The following is an 18,773-nucleotide window of genomic DNA, read 5'->3' on the forward strand; positions in this document are numbered from 1 at the left end:
GTAGCTTTGTGGCTCATGCTGTGCTGAGGAGAAGGGATATTGGTGATTGACTGCTTTTCACAGGAGACAAGCTTTGGTAGGAGTCATGATGGTCAGCCACTTTGCAATATTTTCAGATCCTCTGTACATCTTGGTACTTCTTTGTACTACTTTTGTGGTGCTGACATAACCTGATGTTCTATCTGTCACCATCTTTGCATCCTGCATTACTGAGCTCAGCCAGCCGAAATAGCTCAGTTGGGAGAGCGTTAGACTGAAGATCTAAAGGTCCCTGGTTCAATCCCGGGTTTCGGCATCGGAGGTGGTACCTGAGTGAGGTGCAAGCTCAGGTTTTTTTTCTGTGTGTTTTCACATGCAAAAGCAAACTCTGTTTCACTCTGATGTTTCTCAGTTCAGTCCACCTGTTCTTGGTGTCATCTTTCGCTGCCTTCTGTAACTTTTGTTCACAGGGAGACAAAAATGCCTAAATTACGCACCCTGCACAACACAGACTAACCTCAGGGGAACAGACCGCCAGCAAGGGCCCGCCACACACCGGAGAAGCCGGAGCGCCCGGACACTCACACTCTTGGAGGTCTACCAGGTCCAATTCTCTCCAGATGTCCCCAAACACACGCTTCCCCTCCAGGTTTGTCATCTCCAGTATAATTCCCTCAAAAAGAGTTGGAAGCTGTGCTTAAAGCGAGCATTAACTTTTCTGACACACGTGTCAGGATGGCTCAGTGGTCTGAGGTGCCAGACTCAAGATCTTTCCTGCACAAATGGGCCTCGAACATGAAAGACTAATGGTTTCATTATTTCATAGATCAGTGTCACCTATCACTGCTGTGGAGTCTATAATGTGAACCATTAAAGGGAAGAAGCTGCATCGCCTGAACAGGGACTTGAACCCTGGACCCTCAGAAAGTCTGATGCTCTACCGACTGAGCTACTCAGGCTTCTGATGGCTGCATTAATAATATTAATTATTTCAGCTTGACTCATTGAACAAACAGCCCTGTCCCAGCCAGGGGTTGATCCTGCAGGTCATCTCTCTCTCTCTCTCTGTTTCCTGAAGACCTCTCTGCCATTTACTAATTAAAATACATTCATAAAAAAACCAACATGTTTCTATCATATGATGATGAAATCTAAAGGCTCTCTGATCATCACCAGGGATGTTCTTTGTTTAAACCCCTTTGTGGATAAGATCTCTGCCTGTCTTGTGGAAGACTGGGATTTCAATTCCTGAATGTCAGAAACTCGGTGCTACTTGCAATATAAAACACAGCTGCTCTACATGAACAGTGATACAGCAGTGGTCACCTCCTGTCTGTAGGCAGACTCATCACTCTGCTGGATGAGGCCGATGAAAAGAAAGACCTCCTTCGAGCCGGAGTTGAACCAGCAACCTAAGGATTTCAGCTGTAAGCCTCTACAGTCCTCCGCTCTACAAATGTCTCTATAAATGTCTTGCTGTAAATGGCTCGTTGGTCTAGGGGTGTGATTCTCGCTTCTGCTGCGAGAGGTCCTGGGTTCAAATCCCGGACGAGCCCATTGTCGTGTTGCATAGCACGTTTATCCGACAGTAAAGTTTAAGGTGAAGTCAGAGACATATTAGAACATAGTTTAGGCTTCTTCATTTTTAAATTGCAAAACTTGCTTAAACTCAACTCTCCTCCATTTAAACTCAAATCTGTGAAAAACTTGTGACCTGCCCAAACAAATTCCGCATGGCCAAATCCCCCTCCCCCTCCTGAAACATACAAGTGTTCACCGACACAGACGTGGTTTCAGAGACAAACTGCAGAGAAACTGGCAGCACTGATGCTGAACAAACATTCAGAACAAAACACACACAAAAAAGTAATCATTAACAGCCTGTATGGAGTCTAAATGAAAAGAACATCAGATGGAGACTAAAAGTTGTCCCCCCCGGGGTTCAAATACCGGACGAGCCCTTCAGAACATGTTGCCATGGAAGTGCCTGAACATCGTGACTCTTCCCAGTTTCTCTCCTCTGAAAAGCAGTCAATCACTGAATTACCTTCTGCCAAACACAAGAAGAACAATGACATTACCATTTACCTCGTACAGATACTGCAGGTAACAACTGTAATACAGGAAGTGATGATTCCATCAGCTTGTTTCAGTGATGAGCAGGAACTCCACTGAGAGTGAAGCACTGCTGGGGTTTGAATGCAGGATGTTCTGTTCAGTACTGCCAGTTTCTCTGCAGTCTGTCTCTCAGTGAACTTTTGTGCTCCTCAGAATTGTGTCCCACTTCCTCAAAGGTCTGAAGTGAAGTGTGAGTCTGAAGAGGTGCTGCTGTGGACTGCTTCAGTGAAACAGTGAAAGGATTTCCCCAACGAGCCGTTTGATAGTAGCTGCAGAATTTCATAAAGATGTTCTGTGGCTTAGCTGCTCACAGGGATGAAGCTCAGTGGTAGAGCGCTTGCTTTTTATGATTGAGGCCCCGGGTTCAATCCCGAGCATCTCCAGGATTTATAATGAAGTGTGTCTCTGAATGAATGAAGCCTGAGTAGCTCAGTTGGTAGAGCAACAGTATGGCATTGTTACTATTGTAATGATGTCATCTTCAAATATGACAGACTTTGATTAGTGACTGCTAAAGAAATGGTTTCGATCCATCGACCTGTGGGTTATGGGCCCAGCACGTTTCCGCTGCTGTAAACCACACCAGGTGGGACTCAAACCCACAATCTCTGGCTTAGGAAGCCAGTGCCTTATCCATCAGGCCACTGGGACACATATTTAATATTTCTGGTGAAACCAATGTAGAGGAAAAGGACAGCACAGCACAGCCGTAAACTGAAAATGTCACACACACAGAGGGCTGCTGTACCACCCCAGTGGAATCTATTTTTCATTAAGGATTTGTATTATGAAAAAAAATGCTGGTTTGGTTCGCAAGTGTTGTCAGATCTTGCTACAGTCTGCAGAGCCAAGCAGGATCTGACAGGAATCGTCCTACTAGTTGTCTATTCCTTTTTCTGGGAAGCTGAAAGGCAGATTGCAGTTTGTCCTACCCCCATTATTGGGGACGGGCTTTCCATCAGTGCAGCTCCCAAGTCTGCAGGACTTTGGGTTCCCCAGATATTGGAGTATGCTGTCCATTTCTCACCCCTTGATTTTATGCCGATTTTTCATTCACAAAAGGGCTTGTCAGGCATGGGATTTGAACCCACGCCTCCATTCAGAGACCAGAACATCCTTCTGCACAGGAAGCAGCTTAACTTAAGTCTGGCGCCTTAGACCCCTCGGCCATCCTGACACGTGTCCAGCTGCCGCTCTTTGTATGGGAATTTACTTTACAACAATGGACCTACCACAAGCATGCCTCACCTGCTCTAAGACTCTTCACGACTTTTTAAGGATGTTCTGGTTTCTTGTTGTGAATGAAGATGAAGACGCACATAGAACTCCCATCACATCGGAAATTGACGCCAGGGGAAACATTTGGGGTCATCAGATTTTTACAGAACAGCATCAACAACTAACATGCATACGTCACACTCTCACATTCACTTCAAATGGATGTGTACCTGGCTGCAGTATCTGGACAAGAGAAAAAGACAAGAGCTCAAATCTGGCTCCTTCGAGCCAGATTTGAGCCAGCAACCGAAAGATTTTAACAACCAGCCACTACAGTCCTCCATTCTACCAACTAAGCTATCTCAAGGTTGTCACAGTTTTGCAAATCTGTGCGACTGACTCCAGATCAGAAGGTTGCGTGTTCAACTCACGTCAGGGTCAGATCATCTGTTTGCACCTTTTGGTAAACCCTCACATACTCTGTGGTGCAACAGGAAGTGTTTTTCTGATGATCCATTTCATTTCTTCACATCACAGGCAATTTTAGAATTCCAGGAGGACTATTGGACTATCATTCACAAGACATTAGAGAACTTCATTCTCTGTTTGTTTTTCCACAGAGGAAGTGAAGTCACAGACCACATGATGTTTCTCTTTCCTGCTCCTCGTTAATATAGTGGACAGTATCTCTGCATTTTAAATGCATTTTAATTTTGTGTGTAGCAGAAGGAAATTTGGTGACCACTTTTCACAGGTGACAAAAATTGTTAAGAATCATAACTCTGCATATACATGTACTTCAGAGTGGTGCTGTTGCTTAGCTGGTCAAAGCGCCTGTCTTGTAAACAGGAGATCCTGGGTTCAAATCCCAGCAGTGCCTTGCGCGTAATGTTAGATGTTATAGATATAACAGACATTGACATGTAGAAATGTTGCTACGCCATCCTTGGAAAATGAGAACAACCTGTACTTGTCCATGCTACACGTGTGAAGAAATGCAAATTTTGAGCCTCTGTGCCATCTAATCAGGCAGTCTTTGCGTATTGTGGACTCACTTTGATGGGCAAATATGTACCGACGAGGATGGGATTCCAACCCACGCGTGCAGAGCACAATGGATTAGCAGTCCATCGCCTTAACCACTCGGCGACCTCGTCCTGTTAACGTTTACCTGAACATGTGGTCTGAAGACGGTCTGGTCTTTAGCCTGAGCAGTGTTTCTGCTTTGAGTGGCCTTTTTTTTTTGATGAACATCTACCACTGATCTACATCTTCTTTGGACCTTTACCTAACCACAGAGGCTCTGAGCTGCTGCAGCAGGTGAAAAGAGAAACCATCTGATTCGAACCTGCGCGGGGAAACCCCAATGGATTTCTAATCCATCGCCTTAACCACTCGGCCACAACAACCATGCACAGCAATGCTCCTGTGACTCAGCATTTTCCAGCCTGGATAGTTTTCTACTCAAAGGACAGGGCACCTTGTTGTTGTGAGGAAGCGCAGCTTTCAACCTTTGTGGAAGTGACACACAATTGTGAGGAGCACAAGCGTTGACTGACACAGACGTGGTTTTAGAGAAAAACTGCAGAGAAACTGGCAGCACTGATGCTGAGCTGCTTAAAGTGTCTGTCTTATAAACAGGACATCCTGCATTCAAACCCCATCAGTGCTTCACTCTCAGTGGAGTTTGCAGTGCATTTGTGCATTTGCAGTGAACTTTTGCGCTGCTTTTGCCATGGCAGACAATCTGTGATGTCAGATGATCTATGATGTCAGAAGGTCTGTGATGTCAGATGATTAAAAAGACATTTTATAATGAATTGAACCTTTAACTCTTAATTCTTAATTCTGATTCATTTGACTTTGTCTGTTGTTTCTGCATTGTTGTTCAGTCAGATCAACAGCAGGCTGCCATCCACAGTTCATCACTTTGATTTTCATTCCTTCTTCAAATCTTTATTTTTATCATTTGATATGTTTTGCTGGGTTTCAACTTTTAGCTACAGAAAGAACAAGAGCAGTCGCACCACTAATAAAAGCAGATTTAGATTATTTTATTTGTATCTTTAGCTCAGATGTAGGTCCCCACTTCAGTAATTCAAAGTGATGGTAGCCACGGGTGGAACACTATATTCATAAGAGCTTTAGATTTAAACACTTCAAGATTATACTGTGGAGTGCAAAGCTTGGCAGTGGTGGGATTCGAACCCACGCCTCTGAAGAGACTGGAGTCTAAATCCAGCGCCTTGGACCGCTCGGCCACACTACCACATGTCCTGCCTAGCTTGCCTGCAATAATGCCACATGTTTCTGACCCCTGAAAGTTGCGTTGAAATGTTTGGAGCAGAGAATGGCAGAAAGATGTCCTTGAAACGTCCTGGACACACAAACAATCAGCGTGTAGCATCCAACCTCACAAACTCTCAAGTCCAGCTTCTTTGTATCTTGGTGTATAGTGATGGGATGGTTCTATATTCCCACAGAACATCCCTGGGAACCCGGACACACACCTTCTCCAAATCAAATCTTCCATGTGTCGACTAAAGTTCCAGTGGATAAGACAAAGCACTTCCCTGGGTGGGCTTGAACCACCATCCTTTCAGTGAACAGCTGCTTCAGTGAACACGCTGACCGATTAACCCAAAGAGACATGTTGTTGCAGCGTGCAACCACCCCAGATGGGACTTGAACCCACAAGTCCCTATTGGGTTCAAGTCCCATCTGGGGTGGTTTGCAGCAGAGTGGTGTAGCGTGGTTATGGGCCCATAACCTAGAGGTTGATGAATAAAACCAATCCTCTGCTAAGCTAGCTGTTCGCGATCTATGGTTGGTTATATTTGAAAATGGTGTCATTACAACGGTAACAATGCTCCACCAATCAAATCAGATTTATTTGTATAGCACCAAATCATAACAAAGTTACATCAATCATCTTTACATAAAGAGCAGGTTTAGATAAAACTCTAAAATTATTTAGAGACTCAACAGATCCCCCGATGAGCAAGCACTCGGCACCAGTGGCAAGGAAAAACTTCCTTTAAGAGGCAGAAACAGGCTCGGGGGGGCGGCCATCTGCCTCGACCGGTTGGGTTGAGAGAGGGAGAGAGAGAGCTGACACTGTGCTATCAAAGCTAGCATTAACTTTTCTGTTTCCTCACCAGAGACTGACAGCTGGACACACGTGTCAGGATGGCTCAGTGGTCTGAGGTAACAGACTCAAGAGCTTTCCTGCACAAATGGGCCTTGAACATGAAAGACTCATGGTTTCATTATTTCATAGATCAGTGTCACCTATCACTGCTGTGGAGTCAAAAACGTGAACCACTAAAGGGAAGAAGCTGCATCGCCTGAAGAGGGACTTGAACCCTGGACCCTCAGATTAAAAGTCTGATGCTCTACCGACTGAGCTACTCAGGCTTCTGACAGGTGCATAATTCAGATGAAATTAAATTAATTATTTCAGCTTGACTCGCCCAAACGGCCCTGTCCCAGCTAGGGGTTGCAATCGGTCAGCGTGTTTGGCTGTTTTCTGAAAGGTTGGTGGTTCGAGCCCACCCAGGGACGATCTTTGTTTAATTCACTGGTATTATAGTTCACACGTGGAAGACCGGAGGATTTTTACGTTGATGCTCAGTTATCTCCATCTAGTGGACAGATGGTAGAAGTTGATTCCTGAAAAGAGGAAGTGACTTTTCCTCAGATCAAACTGTTGAAGGAGAACGAGCAGCTTCTTCCTCACTGACTCACTCAACCTCTGTCTCCTGGGTTTGGATTTAGGTCTGGGTCTGGGTCTGGGTCTAAGACCAGGTGGGCCTGCTCAGAGTCTCTGTGATTGTGACTTAAGAAGCTGTGCTATTGACCTCACAAAGAAATCTTTATCACCATGTGTTTTATTTTTCAGGCCGTCTCACTGGCAGATCATCTTGACGCAGTGTGCAACATCTACCCTGACAGAACATGGGGGCAGTTTTGCAGGTTGATTCCCAAGCAAGACATTAAACCTATTCAGATCAGCCAAATCAGAAAAGCCAATTTAGATTATTTTATTTGTATCTTTAGTTCAGATGTAGCAAAGCGCAACAATGCTGTCAATAAGGATCTTTCCCATTTGGGTTACTTGAAGTGATGGTGGCCACTGATGCAACACTCCGTAGCAGCACCACTCTGATGTACAGGGATGTATTTTGGATCTGAAAATACCCCCAACTTACGTGGCTGACCATCATGACTCTTACCAAAGTTTCTTTAGCATATAATAAACTGTCACATTAACTGTCACATGAATGTGCTGTGTGTAAATAATAATAAAAAAAAAAAAAACGCCACAAATGTTCCATCAGTAACCATCAAAGGAGATGCTGATTCTGTGATGTCACAAAGGTTCTAATGACATCAAAGGGATCAAAGACTCCTCCCACTTTTTTGTCCTGACCTCCACAGCCCACATGGCTCGTTGGTCTAGGGGTATGATTCTTGCTTAGGGTGCGAGAGGTCCTGGGTTCAAATCCCGGACGAGCCCATCTGTTGCCTTTCAGTCAGTAGGGCTGCTAACTGTTACACTATGGAGCTGTGTGAGGTTTGCTTTCTGGCAGTTTTGTGGCTCATGCTGTGCTGAGGAGAAGGGATATTGGTGATTGACTGCTTTACACAGGAGACAAACTTTGGTAGGAGTCATGATGGTCAGCCACTTTGCAATATTTTCAGATCCTCTGTATATCTTGGTACTGCTTTGTACTACTTTTGTGGTGCTGACATAACATGATGTTCTATCTGTCACCATCTTTGCTGGTCCATGATTATGATGCATATAATGATCTTCATTTGCACGTGCACAGCGTGATTATATATATTTTTATCTTGGCAGGTGACCAATTGTCTGCTAGTTCACGATGTCCTTAAAGGCAGATATTTAGGATAATTCTAGCAGGAATAGCAGGCTGCAACAGGAAAAGTTCCAGTCAGACCTCTCGCACCCGAAGCGAGAATCATACCCCTAGACCAACGAGCCATTGACAGCAGGACATTTATGGCATTTAAAATGTAGTCAAACGTTTTCTGAGCATTGATCATACACTACAACATTTAGTATCCTTCCTAACCTATTCTTGCTTCTTGGAGATATTAAATATCTGTCCCAGTGGCCTAATGGAACTAACTGCTTATAAATGTCTCACTGGATCAAAAGCTTTGAGCTACGATAGGCTATGTAATTATTTAAGACTGAACATCTTACATTACTGACATCTGACATTACTGTTTGATAAATTTAGTGACAACTGCACTTTGGGTCCATTTGGAGAACATGGGGGGCTGTGTGACCTCATCACCAGAAATTAAAATGTCTAACATCGATAAAACCGTAGCAGCACAAATAAGAATTTTTACAGCGCAAACAAACGGTACCATTTCGCGTCCATTCGGAGTGGATCCTCACCATTTTTGCATGCAATGGTGGTATAGTGGTGAGCATAGCTGCCTTCCAAGCAGTTGACCCAGGTTCGATTCCCGGCCATTGCAGTTTAACAATTTAACTTGAGATCCTGTAGATCTCATGCCAATGGTGCCCAACTGGTCTACAGACCAGGAGGAGGATGAAACCGTTCTATCTATTCAGCTACAGTTGGTCTGTTACAGTAGATACACACCCACAACAACACACATTGTTTAACACATTCTAAGACCACAGTGTCCATGACCCTGGTAACTGGCCAGTTATGTTCAGTTTACGCCAAGTTGGTGGGTTCAAGCCCCATACTGGCCACATGCAACCTCTCGAAACTTGATTTCTTCTCTCTCTCCTCTCTGTCTGTATGAAACCCCATAGACTTCAACACACTCTGACTTCATTTTCCAACCAGTGGAGCCGTTATTAGATAGACTGCAGGTGGAAGAGAGAGAAAGTGGATGTGGTGGTTAGAAATTACACAAAACTCCAGAGGACACTGCAACCTGAACGTACTGAGCAGAGTGGCGCAGCGGAAGCGTGCTGGGCCCATAACCCAGAGGTCGATGGATCGAAACCATCCTCTGCTGTTTATACACACTACATGAGATTATCAGCAGCACTGATTAACAGGAAAACATTGAGAACTCTGTCTGTCATATCTATAATATTGATCGTTGTAACCTACAGCTGATGAAAACCCAGAAGTACTTTCTTTCTACAACATCTGACTTTAGCAACAAGGAACTGCTGGGAGACATGAAGACTGTGCAGTTAAGTGACTGGTCAGAGAGAGTGCTGTGTCCTTTTAATGAAACTTATATGAATTTAACTCAACAACCTTAAACTTTATCAATGAGACACTGAACCCAGGATCTCCTGTTTACTAGACAGGCTCTTTGACCAACTAAGCCACAGCACCACTCTGATGTACAGGGATGTATTTTGGATCTGAAAATACCCCCAACATACGTGGCTGACCATCATGAGTCTGAACAAGGTTTCTTTAGCATATAATGAACTGTCACATTAATATCCTGAATGTGCTGTGTGCAAATAATGAGTCCTGCCAGATACCTTTGATTTCGGCCGATAGAAGCAACAACAAAACTGGAACTATTTGGACTGAACTGGATTTGCAACCTTCACTGTTGGACTTTGTAGAAGTGGGTGGTGAACATCCAGCATGAATTTAGACATCCACCCAGTGGTAGTGTGGCCGAGCGGTCCAAGGCGCTGGATTAAGGCTCCAGTCTCTTCGGAGGCGTGGGTTCGAATCCCACCACTGCCAGTTTGTTTGTTGTCAATGAAAACCAATCCACTAAGTCAGGCACTTTTCATCTCCCTGTGAACAAAAGTTACAGTGACAGATGATACCAACACCAGCTGGGCTGAAATGAGAAACATCACAGTCAGCCTTTTCAGACCCAGGTAGGTTTGGAGGTCTACGAGGTCCAATTCTCTCCAGATGTCCCCAAACACACGCTTCCCCTCCAGGTTTGTCATCTCCAGTATAATTCCCTCAATGAACTCTGGGAAAAAGAGTTGGAACCTGTGCTGGAAGCTCTCCTGACTGAGCTAGCCGGGCTGCTAGAAACTCAAAACATCCTCCAAAAAATCGCCACACAGAATCAGCATCTCCTTTGATGGTTACTGATGGAACAGGAAAAGGTCAGATCCTGATATAATCTTGTGAATCCACAAGTCTGCCTTTCTTTGTTTGTGTACCAACAGCCTGAGCTCTGGAACATTTAATTAAAGAATACATTTTGATGACGGTTGGAAATGTCTGTTTATTGTTTATCACTTGTTAGGATCCCTGTTAGCTGTCACTGAGGCAGCAGCTACTCTTCCTGGGGTCCAAATGAAAATGCACATCTGCAGTCAAACAGGTTCAGGTAGATGCAGAGTCCTACATTAAAACAAACCACAACAACAACCTCAACTGTAGTATACACATTACACTTCCATTACCAGATCCTCTGTATATACATGTACTTCAGAGTGGTGCTGTGGCTTAGCTGGTCAAAGCACCTGTCTTGTAAACAGGAGATCCTGGGTTCAAATCCCAGCAGTACCTCATTCATAATGTAAGATGTTGTAGATAGACACTTGCACATGGGAAGTGCATGTTCTACCACTGACCTACACCCTCTGCATGGTCTGGCAGCATTAGCTAACCAGATAGCTTCTGAGCTCCTGCAACACCGATCTGTCTGATGAAGCCTTTTGGATGAGATGAGGACATTGATGATGCTGCTGAATTTAGGTCACCTGCACTTATGTCAACAGTCAGAGCTCCATACACAATAAGAGTACTGAAGAAAAATACTTTAAACATGAGCTCTGTGTCACATTCATGCAGCTTGTGTAGAAACAGTTCATTCCATCAGAATGAACCTTCACCTGTTAAGGTAACAGTTTGGTAACAGTTGAGGAGGAAACTATCCAGGCTGGAAAATGTTGAGTCACGGGAGCTTTCCTGTGTGTGGGTGTTGTGGCTGAGTGGTTAGGGTGATGGACTAGAAATCCCCGTGCAGGTTCAAATCCTGCCAGCAACGGTTAGTTTTTTTAAATGGACCAAGTTTCCCATTTGGGGAGAGATGCAGCATGTTTGAGAATCTCTGTTATCTGCACAGCCTTAAAATATGACACAGCTGAGTGCTGTTGTTCGGACTCTAAGAGGAGGAGAGCACTCACTGGTGCTCAGTTATCATTATCAAGGCCGGTGATAGGGACACACCTTTAGTTCTACTTCCAGGTCATGGAAGCAATAATGAGAAGTCATTTCTACTGTGTGCTGTGCTGAAATAGTTCAATTGGGGGAGCGAACAAAAGGACCCACAACAGCTGCTGAAACCCAGGATTGAAACAGGGACCTTTAAGTCTTTAATGTAACGCTCTCCCAAACAGGCAGGATCTCTGTGAGACACAAAAGGAGCAACATTTAGGATAATTATAGCTGCAACAGCAGGCTGAAACAGGAACTGGTCATCATGTCTCTGTGGCGCAATCGGTCAGCGCGTTCGGCTGTTAACCGAAAGGATGGTGGTTCGAGCCCACCCAGGGACGATCTTTGTTTAATTCACTGGTATTATAGTTCACACATGGAAGACCAGAGGATTTTTAAGTTGATGCTCAGTTATCTCCATCTAGTGGACAGATGGTAGAAGTTGATTCCTGAAAAGAGGAAGTGACTTTTCCTCAGATCAAACTGTTGAAGGAGAACGAGCAGCTTCTTCCTCACTGACTCACTCAACCTCTGTCTCCTGGGTTTGGATTTAGGTCTGGGTCTGGGTCTGGGTCTAAGACCAGGTGGGCCTGCTCAGAGTCTCTGTGTTGGATGTGAGCTGCTGAAATCTCTGAACACCATGAGTAACTGCAGTGAAAATACAAATATGCACTGAAAACGTGCATAGCAGCTTCTGTCAGAAGTTGTTAGTTGTGTTGTGTTAGTTGTAACCAATGAACCATGACACAATTGAACATCATCTGTTTTGCTTCATCTGCTTTTTAGTGTCCAGGACGCAGAGGAAGAGGATGTCTCCACATGCACATTTGTTCTTGATGTTTTCACTCACTGTTTATTAAAAAAAAAAAAACAATTTAATTCATCCAAGTGTGATCTTTTGTTGCTCTGTAATATCTTCGATTCACATTTTCTGTATGGCTTAGTCTTAAAATTATAATGGTTGTATGGTCAGCTCCTGCCTCATCAGAAGAAGTGGGATGGACAATAAATGCTGAATGGACTGTTGCTACTCTGCTTTCTCCATCACTATCAGACCACGAGTAAGTCAATAGGAATTAAAGCAAAATCAAGGAAATCCAATAATCCATCTACGCAAAAAAGAGCATTTGAATCATCAAAATATTTCCCCAACTGACACAAACGTGATGCTTTCCCTCCAAAACTTATTTAAGTAATTCTTATGTAGAGCTTTCAGTTGTCACCCCACCACCCAAAATGTAAAACTGATATTTACGAATATGGAATAATGCAATAACACCCAAACAAGTACTTGGGTATGTGATTTTATTTATATTTAGCATGCAATGTCTCAGTCTCTGCTGTCTGTTCCACAGAAGAACATGACAGTTCAGCGGGCTGACATGAACCACGTGACCACCCCGCAGTGAGATCAGGGAGTGTCGGGACTCTTCTCTCTCTGGGACACTGGATCTGTCTGTCTGTATCATGTCAGAAACTCTGAAACACTCTGAACTTCTTTAAAACACAGTGGATTTACTGATATCAAAGTGTCCAGCGGTCCATGATGGATTATCATAGAAAGACATCAGCTTTAATGAAATACATTGTTGCTTATAAGCACAGAAATTAAAATATTCATCTGTAAAACTTAAGATGTTGCTGAATAAATTATGCCAGTTGTGTGATGATGTCATGTGTCACTTTCCTTACTGAGGAGTGACGTCAGAGCTCCGTCTCACTCAGCGGAGGAACAAAGGAGGAGTTTGTGTTTGAACCTGTGTGAGAAAAACAGAAAAAAGAAGACTCTTTAGCAATGCTGGGATTGCACCAAAGGATTCATACATGGAAAGCACACATTCTACCACTGAGCTACATTCCCTGCATGGTGTGGCAGATTTAGCAGCTTTAGCTAACCAGATAGCTTCTGAGCTCCTGCGACAGCTAAAACAGCGATCTGTCTGATGAAACCTTTTGGATGAGATGAGCCCGTTGATAATGCTTACTTAAAAATACTTTAAACATGAGCTCTGTGTCACATTCATGCAGCTTGTGTAGAAACAGTTCATTCCATCAGAATGAACCTTCACCTGTCACAGTGTGTTAGAAGCCCTGTGGGCAGCTACACAGGGGATGTAGCTCAGTGGGAGAGCGCATGCTTCGCATGTATGAGGCCCCGGGTTCAATCCCTGGCATCTCCAGCATTTATAATGAAGTGTAGGAAATCCTGAACTGCTCCATGTTGTCCTGCTTACTCACTCAAACAAATTACTGACAACACACACATATGTGTGAAAGACATCATCCAGAGTTCACCCAGCCCCTCATCCACTCTGAATGGATGCAAAATGGTACCATTTGTGCTGTAAATGTTTTTATTTGTGCTGCTGCAGTTTTATCGATGTTAGACATTTTAATTTCTGGTGATGAAGTCACTCAGCCCCCCATGTTCTCCAAATGGACCCAAAGTGCAGTTGTCACCAAATTTATCAAACAGTAATGTCAGATGTTTAAAAGAAATGTTATTCTTAATTGAGCTCTTCATTCTGGATATGATTAATTTAACTTTATCTTTGGGTTAAGAACCCCAGACTCCCCAACTTACTGTATTGGATATCCTTCTTCCTGGTTAAGCTACCTGTGCTACTTTGTTCTGAAAATCCGATCTCAGGGACCTGCTGTGTTTAGTTCACTTGCTGCTTTATCTCCAACAAAGAGCTAAAGTCTTGTGGAGAATGTGGGCATCGATCCCACTATCTCTCACATGCTAAGCTAGCGCTCTACCATTTGAGCTAATTCCCCTGTACTGGCATACAAGCTAAGCTTTGAGAAAAGGCCCCTTTAACAACCTCTGCGTTCACCATCAACAGGTTTCAAAGATATTTAGAAATCATTCACGGCCTTAAAGGCAGATATTTAGGATAACTCTAGCTGGAATAGCAGGCTGCAATAGGGAAAGTTCTGCATGTCTCTGTCGCTTGATGGGCTAATTTTTCAGCAAATTTTTCGGCTATTGTTGCAGCTTTTGTCGTCAGAATGGCCGAGCGGTCTAAGGCGCTGCGTTCAGGTCGCAGTCTCTCCTGGAGGCGTGGGTTCAAATCCCACTTCTGACAGAAACCACTTTCATTTCACCTCTACTGCATTAAGGTGTGTTTTTTGAGGACAAAGTTGTTTTGGTCTACTCTTGACCGCCCAAACTTTTAAAAGACCAAAATTCCTTTGACATGTCGAAATATTCCTACTCCGTCATTCGAAAATGGAAACAATGGAAACAACAACACATGCAAACAGAGAAAGGTGCTGGGTTGAGGTTCCAGTATCAAGGGAGACATCGTTGATGCCACAAAACCATCTCCAGTGCGAATACGGTGGATATTCGATGCATTTTGCAGTGTGGTGTTGGTTTTTCACTGCAATTTGCAGTGCATTCACAGTGATTTTTTTTTTTTTTTTCACTGCGTGTTGCAGTGCATTTGCAGTGAACTTTTGCACTGCTTTTGCCATGGCAGACAATCTGTGATGTCAGATGATCTATGATGTCAGAAGTTCTGTGAATTCAGATGATTAAAAAGACATTTTATCCTGAATTGAACCCTTAATTCTTAATTCTGATTCATTTGACTTTGTCTGTTGTTTCTGCATCGTTGTTCAGTCAGACCAACAGCAGGCTGCCATCCACAGTTCATTACTTTTATTTTCTCAACATGTCTCATCATGTCTCTGTGGTGCAATCGGTCAGCGTGTCCGACTGTTATCTGAAAGGATGGTGGTTCAAGCCCACCCAGGGATGTTCTTTGTTTAAACTCCTTTGTGGACAGGATCTCTGCCTGTCTTGTGGAAGACTGGGATTTCAATTCCTGAATATTAGAAACTCAGTGCTGCTTGCAATATAAAACACAGCTGCTCTACATGAAAAGTGATACAACAGTGGTCACCTCCTGTCTGTAGGAAGACTCATCACCGTGCTGGATGAGGCCGATGAAAATAAAGACCTCCTTCGAGCCGGAGTTGAACCAGCGACATAAGGATTTCAGCTGTAAGCCTCTACAGTCCTCCGCTCTAACAACTGAGCTATCGAAGGGAGCTGTTCAACCTCTCCTCTTCTTGTCTCCTTTGACTAATATTTACAGATTTGGAGAATGTCATTTACCACAGTATGATCAAATCCATGACTGCAGTCATCAACGATGTCACCCTTGATACTGGAACGCTCTCACCAGCTGACGTTGAGGATAATTCTGACTGGAATAGCAGGCTGCAACTTAGACAGACTAAAGCAACCACCGACGAGGATGGGATTCGAACCCACGCGTGCAGAGCACAATGGATTAGCAGTCCATCGCCTTAACCACTCGGCCACCTCGTCATGTTTGATGGCCTCAAAGGCAGATATTTTGGATAATTCTAGCTGGAATAGCAGGCTGCAACAGGAAAAGTTCTGCATGTCTCTGTCGCTTGATGGGCTAATTTTTCAACAAATTCTTCGGCTCATTTGCTGGCTTTTGTTGTCAGAATGGCCGAGCGGTCTAAGGCGCTGCGTTCAGGTCGCAGTCTCCCCTAGAGGCGTGGGTTCAAATCCCACTTCTGACAGAAAGTGCTTTTCTTTCACCTCTAGTGCAGCAAGTTGTGTTTGTGGACAAAGTTGTTTTGGCCTACTTTTGACCGCCCAAACTTTTAAAAGACCAAAATTGCTGTGTATGTTAATGGGGGGTGTAGCTCAGTGGTGGAGCGTTTGACTGCAGATCAAGCGGTCCCCAGTTCAAATCTGGGTGCCTCCTGCTAAACACTATGTGTTTTCACATGCAAACACAAACTTTTTCACTGTGATGTTTCTCATTTCAGGATTGCACCAATGGCCACCATCACTTCGATGTGGGATAGATCCTCAGGACAGTGTTGTGCTTTGCTTTACCCTGTTGTCTCTCTGCTAATGAAGCACAGGAAGTACTTATCTTGTCTAACACTGATCTCTCAATTATCCAGTCAGCATAGTCATCCTAGTCATCCTACCAAAAATTCAATTAATGGTTAATTATGGTTAGCACTATGGACTCTGAATCCAGAGATCTGAGTTCAAATCTCGGTGGAACCTGAATCTTACCAGTGAAACCCTCTACACGTGTGAGGAAGTGCAAATTTTGAGCCTCCATGCGATCTACATCAGGCAGTCATTGTGTATTGTGGACTCACTTTGATGGGCTAATTTTCAGCAAATTTTTCGGTTAATTGTTCAGCATCTGTCGTCAGAATGGCCGAGCGGTCTAAAGCGCTGCGTTCAGGTCGCAGGTCGCAGTCTGGGCTGGAACCCAGAGAAAGTAAAAGAATGAGATGGCTCCAGTCTCTTCGGAGGCGTGGATTTGAATCCCACCACTGCCAGTTTGTTTCTTGTCAATGAAAACTAATCGGCTAATTGTCGTGTGAACAAAAGTTACAGGGTCAGATTTGAACAAAGAGCTCCAGCTGAAGAAAACAATGCTGTCTGTTTCCAGATGATGAAGAACTCAGTTCTCAGTTGATGCTCAGTTATCTCCATCTAGTGGACAGATGGTAGAAGTTGATTCCTGAAAAGAGGAAGTGACTTTTCCTCAGATCAAACTTCTTCTCTTCACTTGTTTCCGCATTTGAGGTTTAAACCACTAACTCCTCATTATTAACTAAAGCTGTGCCCCGTGTGAGGCTCGAACTCACGACCTTCAGATTATGAGACTGACGCGCTGCCTACTGCGCCAACGAGGCCTGTAATGAACAGAGCACCCAAAGGACCCCGGGCACGTCGGGGGCACCCAGCACAGCACAGACTAACCTCAGGGGAACAGACCGTTGCCAAAAGGAACATCATCAAAATCAAAAACATGGCAACTTTCATAAATCTGACCTGCAGGGATTATCACAACGTTCACAAGAACCATTTTATATATTCATAAAAAACCAACATGTTTCTATCATATGATGATGAAATCTAAAGGCTCTCTGATCATCACATTGAGAAGTTCATCTGGTTTGTGATATTTCTTCATATGATAGTGAGGTAAAATGTGTTCAGTGGGATGTGTGTGTATCCAGCAGGACTGACAGCTTCATGTGGGATTCTCACAGAGATGATTCAAACCTGATCACAGTGATCAGTATGGATATACAGTATGTTTGCTGTCAGTGGAGGAAACTCTCAGACAGGACTAATAGTCATGTTTGGGATGTTCCTGGATTTGAGTTGAATGAGTGTAAATTCTCTCTGATTTTAACACACGTTCACACATCCACCTCTATTCAGACATGGAGTTTACATATTGTTTGGAATTCCAATGTGAATGTCAAACAGCATTTTTTGTCAACACTTGTTCGGAAAGCAGCATATTTGATTGATTGTTGTACCAACCTGAAGGTGATCAGTGTTTATAGCTCATAACCTGATCACAGATCAATAATCAGCCATTGGAAGACGCTCTGAAACTTTCTTCTGCAGTCAGAACTCATCCACCTTCAGACTGGACATCTTCTGACTGTAGAACTGGAGCTTTTTATACATCTCACTGCAGCACAATGAAGTCCTCTGTGAGTATTGTGTGTCCCACAGTGTACATGACATCTGAGCAGCAATACTTCCACCTGCTGGAGATTTATTGTTACTACAGCTGTAAAATAAATCTATCAGAACATGAACTCAGTCTGTAGAATCCAGAAGATTCATGACACACTTTGTCCTGCTGTTATGGAATCAAATCCTACTTTAGGTTTTCTATATTTTAAACTAATGAGCACTTTTGGGGATCAAACAGAAAAGGACAGAGGTATGAAAGGATATTTCTTTTCTTTTAATTAAAAGAAACAATGTCACAACAAATAACAATTTACATAATTAGGAAATATAACTCCAAAAAATCGACCATTGTCCATGAAAAGCAGCAGTCAGCACTGCCTGGATACAACAGTGGTCAGGGCTGTATGTTTATACTGAAACACTGACAGGTCTCCTCCATCTCACTCTTTTCCTTCCTCTGGGTTCCAGGCCTCGTTGGTGACCACCTTTAGTTCCACTTCCAGGTCATGGAAGCAATAATGAGAATTCATTTCCACTGTGTGCTGTACAAGACGGAGAAACAACAAGATAAAGGTTTCTGCATTGTTGTTCAGTCAGATCAACAGCAGGCTGCCATCCACAGTTCATCACTTTTATTTTCATTCCTTCTTCAAATCTTTATTTTTATCATTTAACATGTTTTGCTGTGTTTTGCCACGGTGGTGAGAGCGCCAAATCCTAGCCCCTAGACGCTTTGAGCTACAGAAAGAACAGGAGCTGTTGCACCA

The 18,773-nt window shown here is 43.7% G+C and overlaps 1 protein-coding gene and 18 non-coding genes across 19 annotated transcripts in view; 12 read left to right on the forward strand and 7 right to left on the reverse strand.

The window, feature by feature from the left end:
• Nucleotides 1-18,773, reverse strand: part of LOC115051719 (NACHT, LRR and PYD domains-containing protein 3-like) — a 318,526-nt gene that overhangs the window by 163,556 nt on the left and 136,197 nt on the right. The gene's annotated exons all lie outside the window — the stretch shown is intronic.
• On the forward strand, nt 223-295 carry trnaf-gaa (transfer RNA phenylalanine (anticodon GAA)). The gene has a single exon. It is a non-coding gene; the product is annotated as a tRNA-Phe (tRNA).
• Nucleotides 1,464-1,535, forward strand: trnaq-cug (transfer RNA glutamine (anticodon CUG)). Its single transcript has one exon. It is a non-coding gene; the product is annotated as a tRNA-Gln (tRNA).
• On the forward strand, nt 4,122-4,195 carry trnat-ugu (transfer RNA threonine (anticodon UGU)). Its single transcript has one exon. It is a non-coding gene; the product is annotated as a tRNA-Thr (tRNA).
• On the reverse strand, nt 4,391-4,472 carry trnas-gcu (transfer RNA serine (anticodon GCU)). Its single transcript has one exon. It is a non-coding gene; the product is annotated as a tRNA-Ser (tRNA).
• trnal-uag (transfer RNA leucine (anticodon UAG)) lies at nt 5,503-5,584 on the reverse strand. The gene has a single exon. It is a non-coding gene; the product is annotated as a tRNA-Leu (tRNA).
• Nucleotides 6,660-6,732, reverse strand: trnak-uuu (transfer RNA lysine (anticodon UUU)). Its single transcript has one exon. It is a non-coding gene; the product is annotated as a tRNA-Lys (tRNA).
• Nucleotides 7,763-7,834, forward strand: trnap-agg (transfer RNA proline (anticodon AGG)). The gene has a single exon. It is a non-coding gene; the product is annotated as a tRNA-Pro (tRNA).
• Nucleotides 8,761-8,832, forward strand: trnag-ucc (transfer RNA glycine (anticodon UCC)). The gene has a single exon. It is a non-coding gene; the product is annotated as a tRNA-Gly (tRNA).
• Nucleotides 9,968-10,049, forward strand: trnal-aag (transfer RNA leucine (anticodon AAG)). The gene has a single exon. It is a non-coding gene; the product is annotated as a tRNA-Leu (tRNA).
• Nucleotides 10,765-10,838, forward strand: trnat-ugu (transfer RNA threonine (anticodon UGU)). Its single transcript has one exon. It is a non-coding gene; the product is annotated as a tRNA-Thr (tRNA).
• trnan-guu (transfer RNA asparagine (anticodon GUU)) lies at nt 11,757-11,830 on the forward strand. The gene has a single exon. It is a non-coding gene; the product is annotated as a tRNA-Asn (tRNA).
• On the forward strand, nt 13,598-13,669 carry trnaa-cgc (transfer RNA alanine (anticodon CGC)). Its single transcript has one exon. It is a non-coding gene; the product is annotated as a tRNA-Ala (tRNA).
• trnal-cag (transfer RNA leucine (anticodon CAG)) lies at nt 14,499-14,581 on the forward strand. The gene has a single exon. It is a non-coding gene; the product is annotated as a tRNA-Leu (tRNA).
• On the reverse strand, nt 15,462-15,549 carry trnay-gua (transfer RNA tyrosine (anticodon GUA)). Its single transcript is given in 2 exon segments — nt 15,462-15,497; nt 15,513-15,549. It is a non-coding gene; the product is annotated as a tRNA-Tyr (tRNA).
• On the reverse strand, nt 15,753-15,834 carry trnas-gcu (transfer RNA serine (anticodon GCU)). Its single transcript has one exon. It is a non-coding gene; the product is annotated as a tRNA-Ser (tRNA).
• trnal-cag (transfer RNA leucine (anticodon CAG)) lies at nt 15,976-16,058 on the forward strand. The gene has a single exon. It is a non-coding gene; the product is annotated as a tRNA-Leu (tRNA).
• On the forward strand, nt 16,175-16,246 carry trnac-gca (transfer RNA cysteine (anticodon GCA)). Its single transcript has one exon. It is a non-coding gene; the product is annotated as a tRNA-Cys (tRNA).
• trnam-cau (transfer RNA methionine (anticodon CAU)) lies at nt 17,132-17,204 on the reverse strand. Its single transcript has one exon. It is a non-coding gene; the product is annotated as a tRNA-Met (tRNA).

Source organism: Echeneis naucrates, chromosome 2 (assembly GCF_900963305.1).
Source record: "Echeneis naucrates chromosome 2, fEcheNa1.1, whole genome shotgun sequence".
Taxonomy (NCBI): Eukaryota; Metazoa; Chordata; class Actinopteri; order Carangiformes; family Echeneidae; genus Echeneis; species Echeneis naucrates.